This window comes from Calliphora vicina, chromosome 4 (genome assembly GCF_958450345.1).
Source record: "Calliphora vicina chromosome 4, idCalVici1.1, whole genome shotgun sequence".
Taxonomy (NCBI): Eukaryota; Metazoa; Arthropoda; class Insecta; order Diptera; family Calliphoridae; genus Calliphora; species Calliphora vicina.
The window spans coordinates 12,978,816-12,998,618 of NC_088783.1; the positions used below are offsets into that span (position 1 = coordinate 12,978,816).

The 19,803-nt window shown below is 30.6% G+C and overlaps 1 protein-coding gene across 1 annotated transcript in view; it reads left to right on the plus strand.

The window, feature by feature from the left end:
• Window positions 1-19,803, plus strand: part of LOC135956807 (neuronal acetylcholine receptor subunit alpha-7-like) — a 311,397-nt gene that overhangs the window by 211,219 nt on the left and 80,375 nt on the right. The gene's annotated exons all lie outside the window — the stretch shown is intronic.

Sequence of the window (19,803 nt, forward strand, 5' to 3'; positions counted from 1 at the left end):
TGCTTAGAAGTAAGGAATATTTTCAGCTTAGAAAAATTAATGCGAATAATTACATTTTCTAGTTAGAAAACGCAATGTTTGAAGTTCATATTCAGCTGTATCATCAAAATCCTCTTGCATGGGAGCTGCACGATTAGTTTCTGGTACTATTATGGTACTTGTTCAGCTTAGAATAAAACTAATCTTAATTTGAGAATCAATTATGCTTTAAAAATAGCCATGATTAGGGTACTTTAAATGCATAAAAACTCTTTAAAGGCGGATTTTCTATAAATCAAATCTGATAATTTCTAATTTCCTTTCAGAAATAAAAGCACCAATTTAACACCACCTACTACACAAACACTCTACTGAAACACCATATTTAGAATTTTTCAACCTGCTCAAAAATAATAGTAATCTTCATTTTTGTAAAATTGGATAAAAAAAACATTGAGATTTGATAATAGTCATGGGATTTAAAATAGACAAAAAACGAAAAAAATAATACAAAAATAAAATCTAAATAATCCTTTAAGTTACAATAAGCTGTCCCTCGAAAGCACAAAGGTGAGACATGATTTGATTTTCATTTCATTTTCAAATACGTAACCATTTTCCACTTAAATGGTAATTTAAGATAATATAATCTACGATTTGTTAGGCAAGAGGCTCTTTAAATAAAACAAAATAACAAAAAAATACATAAAATTTAACTATTTGTTTTTTTTATTTTTGGAAAATAATACCGTATTATCTGAGAACAAATTGTGTTGATAACAAATACTCAAAGCACTCATACGGTAGGTAGGCCCTTAGGCCTAACAAACACTAACACACACGCTGCTGCCTACTCTACAAAAGGAGCTTTGGAGTTGGTTACCGAGCAAAAAAGAAGGACCTGTGGCAATACAAGGGATAAAGAGATACTTACCCACAACCCAACATGTAAGGATAAAGGGATGCTATTGTGCATGTGTAAAATACATTTATATAAAATACATAAGTATTTAGATATGTATGTGAGTTACTTGACATTACAGGTGAAATGTAAAGCTAGCGGAAATAATAAACCAACAAAATATGTATTATACAGCAACAAAAACAACAGCAAAAAAATTCATCATGATAACACTAAGATGAAGGATAAAAAGGTTAAGGAGACTACCACTTCTTACTTACTGCAAACTTGCCACACTCTCACACTTGCCCCTTCCAAACCCGATTATTCCATCTCTGAAAGGAAAGAAATACACCTCATATGAGTGTTAACATAACGGAAAGCAAAAAGGATATAACTAAGGATATGCCAGGATCTACTGGGTTTATTGTGTAGACAATTTATTTATAAAATAAGTATATATTCGGTTGTGTGTGAAATTTAAGTAAAAAATGTAATATTTCTGTTGTTAAATACATTGCTGAACACGATAACGATATGAAGATGAAGAAAATAAAAATAAAAATAAAATTTGTTTAACGAATTGGAAAAGATAAAAACAGAGGAGCAGGAAACAAACAGTAGAGCGAAGTAAAATGTTCATACGCAACTTAAAATAATATTGTAAGGAAGATAAGTTAATGCTTGCGTGCATGTGTGTGTATTAGTAAGTGTGCTTAAGTGTGTGTGTGCGGAAAAGGATACATGTACAAGAACCAGCCTGCATACATATGTATGTACAGTTAATATGGTTTTCTAAGTATTTTATATTAAAATCATCATGAATTCTTAAAAAAAAAATGGGGAAAAAGTAAGATGAATTAAATGTCATGCAGAGTGTTGTATTGTTAACAATAATGACAGCAATAGCAACAGCTAAGGCAACAGTAGCAACACCAGCAGCTACAACAAGTGATATGAATGTGTTAAACCCCACACAAAAATAAGGAAGAGAATAACAATATTAAATTATGTTATAAAAAATTTTGTAGATATTTACTTCCTTTTTATTACAAGTGTCAATGACTTTATTCAATTCTACTTTAAAAAGAGTTACAATTCAAGTAAATTTTTAATGCGAAAATACTAACTTACATTTTTAGCTTTCAAAGTTTTTTCTCCACCTTAAAATGAGATACCTTTAAGAACAATCTGCTTTAAAACGAGCAACATTTAGCTTTATTTTCTACTTTAAGAAATGTACCTCTAGGGTTCAGTTTCTGCTTTAAAAGGAGCCATATGTCGGTAGCTGATTCTGGTTTAAACACAGCCTTGATTAAGGTACGTTTTTCATAGTGAAAATAACCACAATTAACTCTTTGCGGTTTAGTGGTCACTTTACTAACCACCTTTTCTATAGCCTTTAAAACATAATTTATTGGCATCTATTGGCATTTTACTGAACAATTAAATTTTTGAAGCCATCGTTTATGATTTTTTTGGAAAACTTTGCCGTCTACTTCATATCTTTATAAACGACCTTCTACGTCAAACTTCCAACCCTATCTACTCTTTTGCAGATGACAGCAACATTTGCTATTCATATGCATTCAATTATAGATCAAGCCTGATTGGGGCAATGAGGCAAAATATGAATGATACGCTCAACCAAGATCTTGTGACAATCTATGAATGGGGTTGTACGAATAGAGTCGATTTCAATACACGCAAGACTCAATGTTGCTCCATCTGTTTTTATGGGTGGTGTAAATATTAAGGAATCAGAAGCTCTTGATGTTCTAGGCATGAGTATTCAGTGCGATGTCCGCTGGACAAAACACATTTTTCGAGTGTCGAAAGAAGCATTCAAGTACCTTGGTTTTCTAAAACGGTGCACAGTGGGGTCAAATGCCTCTTTTTTACGGATTTATTAATATCTCGACAACAATAATAGCGACGCTCGCAAAATTTTACGTGGGTAGCCCTTACACCAATCCGCATATTGTAACAAAATTTTAGGGATATAGGAGGGGGAAGTCCATAGTCCCAAGTCCCACCATATAAAATAGTTATTAACTGTGCTATATCTATAGAACTACAATAGTTATGCACACTAAATTTGCTGTGGGTAACTCTAAAAACAAACTGCAGGTTCCACCAAAATCGGAACGGTATACGAGGGTGGAATCGGGTTCCCCCCATACAAATGAATAATTAATTCTCCTATATCTATAGAACTACATCAGTGAGACACACTAAATTTATGCATGTTATTGGTAAAAAAACTAAAATATTGTTTTTAAGATGATATCATTATATTAACTAGTAATGGGAGGTTGAATAATAGAGATCTTTCCAAACACCTGCCACTAAAAGACTTCGGTTCCTGCAAAGTTTAAATGCACTGCATTGAAATATATATAACACAATATTTAAAATGAGACAATATAAAAACTACAGATGTAGACATGAGTGATAACTGGCTCCCGATTTAAAACTTTAAAATTCTCGCGATCGCGCTCACTAAAATGATTTTTTTATTAAGCTAAATTGCCTTATATCGGATGACTTCGTATTAATCACAAGAAAAAACTTCGAATTAATCACAAAAAAGAAACTTTTAAACAAGCATATACAAGCGTGAGTGCATGAGAGTTAAATTGTTAAAATTCCGCGTGCTATTCATTCACGATTAGAAAATCAATGGATGGAAAACAAAACTGAAATAAAGAAAAGTAATTGGTAAAAGTTTATTATTGTTTATCTCATTATAATACAAGAATATAGCCACGTCCAGGCCTGACTCACACGTGACTCTCGTATTATTAATCACAACACTTGCACATCTCTTATAAAACCAAAAAAAAAAACAATGACAATAACAACAACAGCAATAAAATGTTTATCAGAATCGCAAAGTGCTTTTTGATGGTAGACTTAAAGGGTGAAGCTTTTACTAATTTACATATAACTTATGAGGCGCAGCGATGCGCAACCTAATTTTTTGTGAAACAACGCCTAACTGTCCAGGCTTTTAAATTATATTAAATTCTGTGCCCAGCTGAGCCCAGCTAATAACTTTATGTCCATTTGAACTGACAAAATCCATTTTTTTTTGAACTTCCAATATAAAAACTAATATCAAAGCCAATTCCACAAATAATTAAAATTTAAATTTAACCAAAATATATCAATAAATACCTGAACTTGATGGTTGAATAATTAGATTTGTTAATTTTTTTAAATTACCTATCACAAATAGTATTTATTTGCGTAATTTTTTATTTTTTTTTTATCAATTTTTTAGTTTTTTTTCTCACAATATGTAATTTCAACACGTGACTATAAAAATACCTTTTAATATTTCACTTTAATTTTTTGCCTGCTGATGTAGAATTTTGTGCTCTTTAAGCTGGCACTTTCAGTTTTCACGATACTTGAAATTTGTTTTTTCAATTAATCCGCAAAATTAGTATGTTTGGCCCCTCTGTGCGGTGTAAGCATTACTTCACTCCATCTGATCTCCTATTTACACCACTTATATCCGACCTAAAATGGAATACAACTCTCATGTGTGGGCCGGTGCTTCGAAGTCTATTTTGGAGTTACTCAACCGCGGCAAAGATGTTCATCGGTGACAGTAGGGTATCCAGCTCTATTGACTCACTGGAATATCGTCGCAATGTGGGTTGTGTTTCACTGTTCCACCGATACTATAATGGTATGTGCTCTGCTGAAAGTAGGGAACTTGTTCCCGAAGAATATAGTTTTTTCTGCAACACACGCTCTTCGGCAAGGGCACATCAATTCGTTCTTTAGCCGTACTGTCCGTATGTGGAATAAGCTTTCTCCTGAAGTCTTTCCTGTAACTTTCAATATAGGAAAATTCAAATCAAATGTCCACAAACACTACTCCCTCTATCCTCCCTCCCATAACCTATTTTCCTAGTTCCAACACAATGCTTTGCATGAGTAGGGGTCATCGCCTGAGTGCTGGTCGTCCAAGAAAAAAAAACACACTCTTCATTGAAAAATGGCATGACTTAAGTCCATTTTCTTCACCAAAAAGGTACATTTTATGCATTAAAAAGAACCACTATTGTAATACTTTAAAAAGAGTCAAGATAAGCAACGTTTTCAATAATAACAAGTAAGAGCATTATATTTGTATGGGGACTAGGGACATATTAGCCTGACTTACAAGTTATTTGTGCCACTTAATCAACATATTTATAACTGCTCAAACAGTATTCCGGTGGAACATTTCGTACTTTAAAAAGCGCCATGATTGAAGAACATTTAGTACTTCAAAAATACTGATGTACGTTTAGTACTTTAAAAAGAGCGAAGATAGAGGAACATTTAGTACTTTAAAAAGAGTCAAGATTGATGTACATTTTGTACTTTAAAAATAATCGCGATTTAGCACTTTAAAAAGGGCCAAGATTGAAATAAATTTAGTACTTTAAAAAGAGACACTATTGAGGTAAATTTTTTACTTATAAAAAAAACACGATTGAGGTACATTTTGTACTTTAAAATGAACCAAAATTGAGGTTAATTTTGTACTTTAAAATTGGCCACGATTGAGATAAATTTAGTGCTTTAAAATGAGCCTTAATCGTGGCTCATTTTAAAGCACATTTACATTTTGTACATTAAATAGAGCCACGATTGAGGTACATTTTGTACTTTAAAATGAGTCACTATTAAGTTATGTTTAGTACAATATAAAGGTACAAGATCAAGGTAAATTTTCACATTAAAAATAGCCACGTTTATGGTATATTTTCTATTAGGAAAATATTCGGCAGAATATGTGCATGATCGAGCTACATTTCTACAATAAAAGGAGCCACGATTAAGGTACATTTACTGCATCATAAAGAGTCACGACTAACGAACATATTCTCCATTAAAAAGAGCTACGACTAAGGTCCGTTTTTTGCTTTAAATAGATAGATAGATTTTTAAGAACAATATAATGAGGATGAATCTAACTATTTAATATGCCTTGATTAAGAAAATCTTCTTCTTTAAGAAAAGCCATGGTTAAGAAATATATCTCAAACTATTAAAATTAAATATGAAAATTTTGTTGTGTCAAGCTGTTAAAAAGTCCACAATTAATAAAAATTGGCTGCAATTTAAAAAAAATCCTTTTTAACCTCCTTTAACTAACTACCACTTTCCGCAAAACCCATAAATTTCTAACCATTCCACTTCCGGCTCACTAAACCACTTTGCAATTGTCAAATTAATGGCGAGTTTTCTTTTTAAAGTACCTACAAATGTTTTAATTCCTTCTCATAATTCTATGTCTTGCTCTTGGAGGAGCAAATAAAAAATTACCTTAAAGTACTCGTAATCTTTAATTTCTAAATAGTGCTGTTAACTTCAAAGAAAGTTCTCTTAAAAAAAATCACATAAATCACATGATAAAAACGTCACATTACTTTATTTTTTTTCTTAGCTTTTTGTTTGTGTTTGTGTTCGTGTCTTTGCTCCTTGAGTTGTTTGTAAGTGTAATTTTTTTTCATTACATTCTATTCCATTCTATTATTTTAACCACTCAAGTTACACAAGAGCAGTGCTTTTGCTGAAATAGTGGAAAATTTCGTTTGCTAACATAAAAAAGTGCATCTTAATGCAGACATACATACTTATATTTACACATGGAGGAGATTGTGTTTTATGGAGGGCCCTGCTATAAAGGCCTTGTTAAATAAGCTTAAGATTAAAATGAACCAGGATTAAGGTACATTTTGTACATTAAAAGGAGCAACAATTAAGATACTTTGTCGACATTAAATAGGGCAACGATTAAAGTAAATTTTCGATATTAAGTACAGCCATGATTAAGGTACATTTTCGATATTAAAAAAGCAACGATAAAGGTACATTTTAGACATTAAAAGGGCCACGATTAAGGTACATTTTAATATAAAAAGGAACCACCATTAAGGTACATATTCGATATTAAAATCAGGCACGATTAAGGTACATTTTCGATATTAAAAGGGCCACGATTAAGGTACATTTTTATATATAAAGGAACCACTATTAAGGTACATATTCGGTATTAAAATCAGGCACGATTAAGGTACATTTTCGATATTAAAAGGAGCCACGATTAAGGTATATTTTCAATATTAAAATGAGCCACGATTAAAGTAGATTTTCGACATTAAAAAGAGCCACGACTAAGGTATATTTTTGATATTAAAATCAGGCACGATTAAGGTACATTTTCGATATTAAAAGGAGCCACGATTAAGGTATATTTTCAATATTAAAATGAGCCACGATTAAAGTAGATTTTCGACATTAAAAAGAGCCACGACTAAGGTATATTTTTGATATTAAAAATAGCCACGATTAAGGTATATTTTCGATATTAAATAGAGCCACGATTAAGGTACATTTTCGATACTAAAAAGAGCCACGATTAAGATACATTTTCGATATCAAAGAGTGACACGTTTAATGTAAATTTTTGATAACAAATACAGCCACGATTAAGGTGCGTTTTGTACATTAAATAGAGCCACGATTAAGGTAAATTTTCGATATTAAAAAGAGCCACGATTAAAGTACACTTTCGATATCAAAAAGAGTCACGATTAAAGTACACTTTCGATATCAAAAAGTTCCTCGATTAAGGTACATTTTTGACATTAAATACAGCCACGATTAGGTACATTTCGTACATAAAATAGAGCCACCATTAAGGTACATTTTCGATATTAAATAGAGCCATGATTAAGATACATTGTCGATACTAAAAAGAGTGACGATTAAGGTACACTTTCGATGTCATGAAGAGTCACGATTATAGTACACTTTCGATATCAAAAAGAGACACGATTAAGGTACATTTTCGATACTAAAAAGTGCCACGATTAAGACACGTATTCGATATTAAAAAGGGCCACGATTAATGTTCATTTTGTACATTAAATAGATATGAAGGCCCTAAAAACAACAGCCTTGTGAATTTTTCTTACCACTATAAATACACAGACATTAGTTTAACCGTCATCAACACTTTTTTTATTTCGTGCTTCAAGTGACTGTAAATATTCACTAGTGTAATATTGTTTCATCTTCAAGACATGCTCTTCACAAAAGGAAAAAAGCTATTTTTGGTCTTAGAAGACGGTGTAGATGTTTGTTTTGGACCAACAAAAAAGAACACGACAATGTTCATGATTTTTACAATAGTGTGTTTAAGTGTATTTTTATGAGCATCACAGATGAGAGATTTTATAATGCTGGTTGCTACTTTTGCCCAAAAAAAAAATCCAATAAGATGAACAAAAATCTTATAAATTGTGGAGCTTTTCTGAATTCTTAACAAACTTTTTAATATTTCCAAAATATGTACACGGAAATATATGACAATCTTTAAGATTTTTGTATGTTTTTTTTCAAACTCTATTTAAGAGCAATAAATTAATGAAATACTTAAATGTGGTTCTCGATTTAGGCCTTTTTGTTTTATTTATTTGCAACTGTTTTTGAAAGCTTTAGTAATTATTGTTTTTTTCTTTATATGAAAAGTTTTTTATATACCTTCCGTATTCTTTAGATTTGTAACCTATTTTGTTACTTGAAGTGCTTTGTATTTTCTTCAGGGAAAATTGTGTTTTTTTTTTGTTTGTGTTTAAGCTGCAAGTGACAGTATAAAGTGCAATATTCTCTGATGAGTTACAACAGAGTTGTTAGTCTGTTAAAAAAAGGCGTAAAACAATGAATCTTTCTTGTGTTTTTTTGCTTTGCAAACAGAAGGTGGTTTCTATGCAATAAATAGGGGTTTTTTTGTCAATGATAAATATTACAGAAAAAAATCATTGTAAATTTAATCTCTCATGTTGAGAGATAGAAAAAGTTCATAAAGAATTGAATTGTTTCGTACTGAAAACATGTTGAAACCTCCTAACTAAAAATTGTTTCTTTTGTGAGTATAAGATATAGATGACAAAGATTAGCTCGCTCATTCTAGTTATAATTATCATCACTATTTTATAATGTAAAGGAAATAAAACAAGCCAGCTTCATAATGTTAAATTTTTTTATGTTAATGATTTAGAAATTCTAATATTAAGTGAGCTTTTCTCCATCTTAAATTGCCAACAATACTTAATTAACTACATATTTAAACTCTAAAGCAAATAAACTCATTCACTCACTCGTTTGCTAATTCATTTAAAAAAATCTAATTGTTCTTCAGCATGAAGGTCGCTTTTCTTTGAAAACAGTTGCCAGTTAATTACAACAAATAACAGCAACATTATTATTTGCACAACTATGAACTATAAATTCTGCCACAATTAAACTCAAAACAAAAAACTATATAAAACTTAAACTCACAGTCTAAAGACAGAGAGACTTAACAAAACTCATAATTTTCTTCTCTTTGTTTTTTTTTTTTTTTGCAACTTCAAACAAAAAGTTTTTCGTTACTTTTCACAAAGCAAAAGGAAACTTTAATAAAAAATTTCGAGATAAAAGCAGCAAAGTTTTTATCAAGTTTAAATATTTTCACATTACAACTCGTACAAGTATTAAACTTAATTTAAGTTTTAAAAAGCTAAAAGCAATGACAATGTTCACTCGCCTTCTGTTTGATTTTGTAATTTTACAGCAGCTACGGATGTGTTGTTTAGTTTAGTTTCTTTTTACTATTTTAGAAATTTTTAACAAAGGAATCTAGAAAAATGAGAAAAATCTACTTTATAAACGTTTGCTTTTTCAGTTTAATGTTTTTCTTTTTTTTGCTGCCGTTGTTGCTATACTTTTAATTAGAGACGAAACTATATTAATTTACTTAACTTACCTATTTACAGTTCTTTATAGTTCTTTTACATACATACTTGTGCTAATATGTGCACATACACTTAAATTTACTAATCCTCATACATTGTTTTCACTGCTGAGTAGTAAACCTTCATCAAAGTAAAAGTAAATATTAGATTTTTTCCTTATTTTTTATAACAAATACTTAAATAAGCACAATGGGTTAATAAAGAAAAAAATGCAAAATAGTTTACGTAAAAATAAGAACACTGTTCTACAGCGAAACTTTTCCTATTTTTTTTCCACGAATAAAGTCCCTTTTCTTTATTAAAAAGAGCCACGATTAAAGTAATTTTTCTTCATTAAAAAAGGCCACGATTAAAGTACTTTTTCTTCATTAAAAAGAGCCACGATTAAAGTAATTTTTCTTCATTAAAAAAGGCCACGATTAAAGTACTTTTTCTTCATTAAAAAAGGCCACGATTAAAGTACTTTTACTTCATTAAAAGAGTCACGATTATGGTACATTTTCGACATTGAAAAGAGCCACGATTAAAGTACATTTTCGGTATTAAAAAGAACCACGATTAATGTACTTTTTTGGCATTCAATAAAAAAGGCCACGATTAAAATACATTTTCTTCATTAAAAGAGCCACGATTAAGGTACTTTTTCGGCATGAAAAAGAGCCACGATTAAAGTACTTTTTCTTCAATAAAAAAGGCCACGATTAAAATACATTTTCTTCATTAAAAGAGCCACAATTAAGGTACTTTTTCGGCATTAAAAAGAGCCACGATTAAGGTACTTTTTCGGCATTAAAAAGAGCCACGATTAAAGTACGTGTTCGGCATTAAAAAGTACTTTTTCTTCATTAAAAAAGCCACGATTAAGGTACATTTTTGGTATTAGAAAGAGCCACGATTAAGGTACATTTTTGGTATTAAAAAGAACCACGATTATGGTACATTTACGATATTAAAAAGAGACACGATTAAGGAACATTTTTTTCATTAAAAAGAGCCACGATTAAAGTACTTTTTCTTCATTAAAAAAGGCCACGATTAAAATACATTTTCTTCATTAAAAGAGCCACGATTAAAGTACTGTTTCTTCATTTAAAAGAGCCACGATTAAGGTACATTTTCGACATTAAAACAAGCCACGATTAAAATACTTTTTTGACATTAAAAAGGACCATGATTATGATGCATTTTCGACATTGAAAAGAGCCACGATTAAGGTACATTTTCGGTATTAAAAAGAGCCACGATTAAGGTACATTTTCGGTATTAAAAAGAGCCACGATTAAGGCACTTTTTCGGCATTTAAGAGAACCACGATTAAGGTATATTTTCGATATTAAAAAGAGTCACGATTAAGGTAAATTTTCGATATTACAAAAAGCCACGATTAAGGTGCATTTTCGACATTAATAAGAGCCACGATTAAGGTAAAATTTCTGCACTAGAAAGACTGACAATTAAAGTACAATTTCTACAATAAAAATATCTTCGCTTATTTATTAAGTAAATAGAGCTCCCATCAAGCTACGTTCTCTTTCACTAGAAAGGGCCACGTTAAGTTACATTTCCTATATTAAAAAGGGGGCACCATTTCAGTTTCCTGTTGAAAATGTTCACGCTTATTCAAGATTTCAGTAAAAAATGTATCGGTTTTTTATGATTTCTACATAAACTTTTGTGGCTTGATAAAGTCTTCTTTATAAATTATTGTTATTTGTTCAAGTTTCCTGTACAACATTTATCGCTTGTTCATGTTTTCTATAGAGAATCTGTAGCTTTTTCAAGCCTTCTATATGAAATTTTAACACTGGTTTAATTTGCCCATAGAAAATGTTTCTCTAATTCATGTTTTCTATAGATTATTTCAAATTTTTCAAGTTTTCTATAGACAATTTTTCGATTCTTCAAATTTTCTGTTGAAATCGCTTTGTTCAAATTCAATATAAACACTTTTGTCGCTGGTTCTAGGTTTCTATTAAAATTTTTTAATTTCAGTTTGTTCAAGTGTTCTACAGAAATTTTGTTGGTTGGTGAAGATTTTTCTACAAAATTTTTAATAGAAATTTATTCTGTGAAGGACATTTACTACCTATAGTGCTTAAAAAGTAACTATTGTCCTACCATCACAAGTAAGCAGCTGCAATGACACTGCTACTTCAACTAAAACTTAAACAAATAATACTTTGTTAAATGCATCCGCTTACAAAAAGAAAAAATTAGCTTAAAGTACCCGGCATTACGTAGCGTAACGTAGCATACATTTACAGTATTTGCGGTTTTCATTTCCGTTAAGTAAAATTTTCTTCTTACCTGAACTATTTTTTGGTAAAGTAAAATTCAAATCTACCAGCAACATTTTTTTTCTGTTTCAATTGAAAACTTTGTAAAGGTTTTAAACGTGTTTTCTTTTTGAAAAATAACAGTAGTTGTTGTTGCGTGAAACGGGAAAAGAAAACTATTTCTTTTTTGGAAAATGTTGCTATAAAATGACAGCTAAGCAGTTTTATGTTAATGCGGCTAAAAGTAGTGTCGTAAAAATAGTAATTTTATAGAAATTTTCTTTTTCCATTTAATCTGTCCAAGCTTTATTAAACTTATCATGGCAAAAACCCATAAACAAATTAAAATTGTCTAGTAACAGCAGAGATATAACTAATAAAGTGTTATTATTACTATTGTTTTTTTTTCTTTAAGTATTATTTAGTTTTTACCATTTTTTTGTTGTTCTTCAAATAGTCTGTAAAGAAAAAGTAGAAAACTTTTCATTAGTTTTCAAATGTATTTGGCATGCAAATACTGTTTTTTTTTCGTTTTCTGTAATAGTTTTTCAGGAATTTCTAATTTAAGCATTTTGTTACAGATTCATCTTTATTAATAAGCATTTCTTTTACTTATTTTCATTTTAGTTTTATATTCATCATGCATTATTCAGTGTTTTTCGCATTATTATACAATTTACAAGAATCTGGTCTCAGTTTTTGTGCTGCATTTTAAGTGATGTTTAGTCTGACAGTTAAAGTAATAAGTAGGGAAAAGGTTTTTATCTTTTGAAGAAAAAATTAAGTTTAAAGTAGACAGATATTTTAAAAAAAAGATAGTATGATGATTAAATGAATAAAATTAACATAGCAGCTAAAAAAATTGGCAAATGTTCAAGTTTTCTATAGAAAATTTGGCGCATATGCAATATTTCTTTAGAAAAATTCTATGTTGAAATCAACTCTCCGTAGCCCCCAAATAACTTACATACATGACTCATACATCATTATATCCGCTATATACCCGGTTTGGTTGCTAATTAAAATCAAGAAAATCTGCCCACCAATGACTGAGATATAAGTAAATAAGGACAACCTAAATTTTTTACCAATTTTTGATTTTAAAGCCATAGAAAGTCGGACCTTCACCAAAAAACATTTTTTTTCATAAATTTTTTTTTCACTATAAATTTGAAAAAAAATATAGGTAGTAAATGTCCTTTACAGAATAAATTTCTAATAAAAATTTTCTATAGAAAGAGACAAATATTCTATAACAATCTTGAACAGGCAACAGATTTTGTGTAGAAAACATGAACAAGCAACATATTTTATAAAGAAATCTAGAACCAGAGACAAAAGTTTTTTATAGAACTTGTACAAGCGACAAAATTTTTTTTATAAAATTTGAAATAACGACAAAATCTTATATACAAAATTCAACAACCGATAAAAGTTTTAGTATAAAACTTGAATAAGCAACTCAAATTCTTATGGAAAACTTAAATAAGCGAAAAATTTCTCTATAAAAACTTGAAACAGTGTCAAAGTTTGTTATAGAAAAAAGCGAAATATTTTTCAAAACAAAACCTGAACAATCGAAAAATTGTCTATAGAAAACTAGAAAAATTTAACAATTGTCTATAGAAAACTTGAGCTAGAGACTAATTTTGTATGGAAAACTTAAACCAGTGTAAAAATTTGATATAGAAAACTTGAAAAAGCGATAATTCTCTATAGAAAATATGAACAAACGATAGATGTTCTACACGAAACTTGAACAAGTGACAACAGTTTCTAAAGAACACTTTGAGAAGCCACAAACGTTTATGTAGAGATCTTGAAAAAGCGATACATTTCTTACTGAAATCTTAAACATTTTCTACAGAATTTTAAACAAGCGTCAACATTTGCTACACAATAATATAGAAAATGAAATGGTTCATGTATGTAATGGCATCACGTGAGAACGGCTGGAGCGATTTGGCTGATTTCTTTTTTATTCGATTCGAAATTAGGAGATGGTTTGTAAAGAAAAAAAAATCAAAAATTGCGGGTAAAACATGGAAAAAATTGAGTCAAGTCAACTGCAATTAAAAAGCTCCCTAAAGTATGCAGTACAAATTTAGATATTTTATTTGCTAATAAATAAGAACAGACAGTTGTATGTGGGAGAAACTTGAAGAACTAACATTAGTAAATGCTACCGGGCAAAGCCGGGCGGCCTATTGAAGAAGCGTAACTTTATGGCAGCTCTATTTAATAAGTAAAATGTACCTTAATCAAAGATTTTTTAATGTAGAAATTGTACCTTAATCTTTTTAATGTCATGTCGAAATGTACATTAAAAAATGCTCTTTTTAATATCGAAAATATATCTAAAGTGTGGATTTTTGTATATATAAAATGTACCTCTTTTGAAAGTGGAATATAACCCGTAATCGTTGATGCCTTTAATGTCGATATGTACCTAAATCGTGGCTCTTTTTAATGCTGAAAATGTACTTTAATCATGGCTCCTTTTAATGTCGAAAATGTACCTCCATCGCGAATCTTTTATTGACAAAAATGTACCTTAATCATAACTCATTTTAATGTTGAAAATGTACTTTAATCGCAGCTGGTTTTAATCGAAAATGTATATTAATCGTGCCTCCTTTAATATCGGAAATATACCTTAATCGTGGCTCTTTTTAATATCGGAAATATACCTTAATTGTGGCTCTCCTAAATTCCGAAAAAGTTCTTTAATCGTGGGTCTTTTTAATGTCAAAATTGTGGGTCTTTTTAGTATCAAAAATGTGCCTTAATCGTGGCTCTTTTTAATACCGAAAATGTACCTTAATCGTGGTTCTTTTTAGTATCGAAAATGTACCATAATCGTGGTCCTTTTTAGTGTCAAAAATTTTCTTTAATCGTGGCTCTTTTTAATATCGAAAATGTACGTTAATCGTGGCTTTTTTTAATAACGAAAATGAATCTTAATCGTGGCTCTTTTTAGTAACGAAAATGTACCTTAATCGTGGGTCTTTTTAATGTCGAAAATGTACCTTAATCGTAGGTCTTTTTAATGTCAAAAATGTACCTTAATTGTGGCTCTTTTTAGTACCAAAAATATACCTTAATCGTTGATCCTTTTAATATCGACAATATATCTTAGATATTTTCTATAGAAATCTTAAACAAGCACCAGAATGTGAGAGAAATTTCACTGTAGTACAGTGTTATTATTTATTCAATCTTTCTATTGTAAATCCCGCATTTTTAAGTCATAATCCCAATACGAGGAGATTTTTGTTGTTTAAAAAATTTTCTTGATTTTAAAGTTTTCCTCAGAAAATCGTCTTCCCTATTTGATTGAACCTCATGCATGCAAATATGTCTGTGGTATTTTTAATTAATATCTACACTTTGCTTTGATAATAATAAATATAAGTTCATAAAGTTTATCATATGTTTTTCCTTTGCTAATTTAAAGACAAACATATAGTTAACTCACATGTAACTAGTAAATTAGATTTTGCTTAGATGTGGTAAAAGCAAGTAAAAAAATAACAGAAATTGAGTTAAAAGTAGTACGGTTTATGTTTCTTCTAATTCCAAAGATAAACTTTCATTAATATTTCTACTAATATTTACTTTGTCAAAGTACGAAAGACAACAGTTAATATCATAACACTACTAGACACCCTATTATAAATAATCTAGGAATTATGGAGATCAGTAATTAACAATAATTTTTCTCTTATAAATTTACAATTTCTATTCAAATTAGGTGTTGTAGTGTTTTAGTTGGTAAACTGTATTCCAAATTCGTATTAAACCTTCATATTACTGCTCTTTGATTTCCTTTTCAATTCAAAGCTGGAAAAAATCTCTAATTCCATTTAAAATCGAACGTCAGTAGAAATTCTATTAATCAATCAATTTAAAAACAAAACACACACAGTCGAGAAATGAGAAAAAAAGCTAGAAATCTTCACACTTAACATCCTACATACATTCATTCATTCATTCTACATAGTATTGCATTTATGTATGACATATGAGATCAAAAAAACTAGAATCTAAAACAAACCAAAGAATTACTAATAGAATGACCAGCAATCCAACGTGACGATGCTGCTGATGAAGATGAAAGTGATGACAAAAACACTATGTGGCAATTGTTGTACATGGAATATTAAATGTGTGTGGGGTAAGGAAAAGACAGAGAGAGAGAGGGGGAGAAGGAGAGTTTGGGTCTGAATGTGAACGTGTTTATTTAAGAAACCAAAAGTAGACAAATCTGTTACAAAATCAAAAAAGACAAAAATACAGATTTATGTATTTTTTCTATTTCTGGACAAAACAAAATATTGCAAAAGACGACATGTAATGGAAACCATATAAATGTGCAAAAAAAAATCATAAATCTTTTTATTAAGAAAACGTAAAAACAAAGTGAAACAAATCAAAGATTTTAACACTTTTTGTTTTAATATTATTTTTTTATTTGTCATTTCTATGTTTGTATGATTCTATAGGTATAAGAAAACTACCCAGTAGTTCTAGGAGACAGTCCCGCATTACAGATTTGACCTATAATTTAGGGTAACAACTAGTTACATAACTAGCTATATGACTAGTTATTTTAGCACGTGCATGTCCTAAGTTGGGCTCAGTTGACCCTTTTGTATTACAATGAGACTGTCTGATAGGTGGTCCAAAGTAGTAAACGCATTGGATTCACTGGATACTTGATCAGCTACATAAATATTTATTTTAACATGTACGGGTGCTAATTGTCCTCTAGTCAGTTAAAAAGAAATCTGATAGTTGCTTGTAAACAAACCTTCCTCCGACAACTATCCAATAGATTATTTCTGGTTGCTAAAATATCTACAGTACAAAGTAAACGTTTAAGTTGACTACGCTCTAGGTTACTTAGAGACACTTAAGTGACAACTGACCTCACCCTAGGTTATATGGGATCTTACTACACGCAGAGAAAAAATATAATTGGGCATGGTTACTGTAACCATTTATATAGTGTTACAAGTTTTTTAACTATATTATAGTCACAGTAACCATTTACATGATTGTGGTAACCATAATATGGTTAACTTACGATTCACATGATTGTCTCAACCATATATATGGTTATAGTAAACATATATATGTTTGTGGCAACCATATTTATGATGAATAATTTTATCATAATATGTTGTTCTCAGATTATGATAAGCGTTAAGCCGAGAGCACCATAATATGATAAGTCCTTTATCATATAAATGGTTGTCACAAACATATATATGTTTACTGTAACCATATATATGGTTGAGACAATCATGTGAATCGTAAGTTAACCATATTATGGTTACCACAATCATGTAAATGGTTACTGTGACTATAATATAGTTAAAAAACTTGTAACAATATTGAAATGGTTACAGTAACCATGCCCAACTATATTTTTTCTCTGCGTGTATACTTAAGCAAAAATAATATAAGCTGAATGAGAATCATATCAACACAATTTAAATAAACCAGTATGTACGAATTACTCACAAAAAAGTACAATATAAAATAAACGTTTAAAGTAACTACACTATACACTACTTAGAGGCACTTAAGTGACAAAACGCTAGATTGCCTAGGATGTATTAAGTAACCAATTGTCTTCTCTCTCAAATGGCCCAAAATATATAAACTGTAGTCAGCCAAGTGGTCACACGTTAGTGACAATTACTGTCTGTAGGGGATACATTAACTACTTGCTTAACAGCTGGGTAAGTTATTTGTGATTTATGTTGCATGTCAGAAAGTAGGAAGGATGGCAAAGAAAGTTTTTTTCAAATATTTTTATAGACAATTTGTCGGATGTGATAGCTTTTTATAGAAAATTGTTTCCGAAAAAACTTTCAAAAAATGGTAAAGGTAAGTAAACAAAGTTTAATTTTCTTTCTCAAATGCGAATATCTCGTAAACTATAAGAGCTATATTATAAAGGGTCTTGAAGTAGGGACTTCTGAAACACTTTAACACTTGACAGCTGCCATATTGTTGGAGCTAAATCTGTCGAACTAGCTGTCACTTTCTCAGATTGTTCTGCCAAATCACCTACAACGGTTGTAGCTTTCAACAATACGAACAAATGATAAAATTGTTTTATCAAAATGGATGTTCTGTTCGGGCAATGTTCCGCTCTCTTTGCCCATTTTACAGTTGCTATAATCGTTCTACCATAAGACAACAAAACGCAATATCTGCCGAAAACATCGCAGCAGCCCGTCAGAGTGTACAGGAGAACCCGAGGCAATTTATTTCGTGTCGCTCCCAAGAACTCTGTCTTTCGCAGACCACAACTTCCTGAATTTTGTGTCATGACTTGTGCCTGCATACGTGCAAAATGCAACTGACCCTGGAACTGAAGGTACACGACCATAGACAACGACATGTGTTCGCTGAATAGGCATTGGAGCAGTTGGAAACTGAACCTAATTTACATTAATCTTCAGTGATGAGTCCCATTTCGAATTGTTGAATTTGGGGCAACAGCAAACTATATGAGATCCAATGCATCCCGAAAAAGTCACTGTTTGGTGAGGCTTTTGGGCAGGCGGCATCATCGCACAGTGGCGCCATTCGAGTTTTTTCGTTGCAAAAATCATAACTTTTGAACCGAATGAAATAATCAAAAAATTTTAAAGGCATATGATAGATAATTGGTCAGCCTATGAACTGAGTGTTTGAAAATGGTTCTACGCCTTTCAGGTGCCTACTTATGGGTTAGCAAAGTTGAAATTTGTGGAAAAATCAATTTTATGGGAAGTAAAATAAAATAATTTTTTAATTTTTTATGTTTCTTTTTAAAGGCTTTTTTGATTTAAAATTATTCCAGAAAAGATTAAAAAAATATTTTTTTTTTGGTTGGATTTTCACGGTCATATGTCATTTTTGAAACCATGTCTTTTTTTTCAAAATTTTACCTCTAGCAAAAAATGGGACAAGAACTGGCAGCTAGAAATTTTTGGATTAGGTAAAGGAATAATCAAAGAACTTATTTTGAAAATATGGCAAATATAGAAATTTGTAGTTTTTTTATTTTCCATCAAAGTTGAGAAATATTTAAAAAAATGGATAGTTGGTAAATATCGATTTACCTGGACAAATACAAAGCAAACAGTACAATTTTTGTTTATTCTTTTCTTAATAATATATCTATTAAAATAATGACTATCAGTTACATAGTTTTCCATATATTGTATCTGAAAGCGGACCAAATTACCTGTTGAAAACTTAAAATCAGTCAACTTTGAAGGGCTATATCTTCAAATCTGATTGTAATAAGATTATCTTTTTTGAAATCGTTGGACAATTTACTGTAAAAGAGGTTTATTCAATATTTTTTAGGGGCACACATAATTTTGATTTTTGCAACCTTTGTGCATCGGTTCATATTTCTTTTAGAACGACGTTAGCTAGGCCATCGCTGTCAACTTCGAGCGCTATGTGTCGATGATTACCAACTTTTTATGGCCTTAATTGGACATGTGGTTTCAACAGGACTGCACTAAATGCATCATAGCTTATGCCACATTGAACATTCTGCAGTTTGGGGGCATAGTCATGCCAACTAACGTGGAAATGATGGCCATCGTGATCATTCGAGTTAATGCCCTTAGACCTTTCCTTTTGGAGCTTTCTTCAGTAGCAAATCTATGAGAATTCAGCCTGATTTATGCGCCAGTGTCATGGATAATTTGACATTTCGGATGCGCACCACCATTGCTTTTAATTTTTCATGTACCCAAAGTAACCCACATTGGCACCTTGATAGTCCTCAGCCCTCTTGATCTTTTAAGTCCAAATTCAAAAC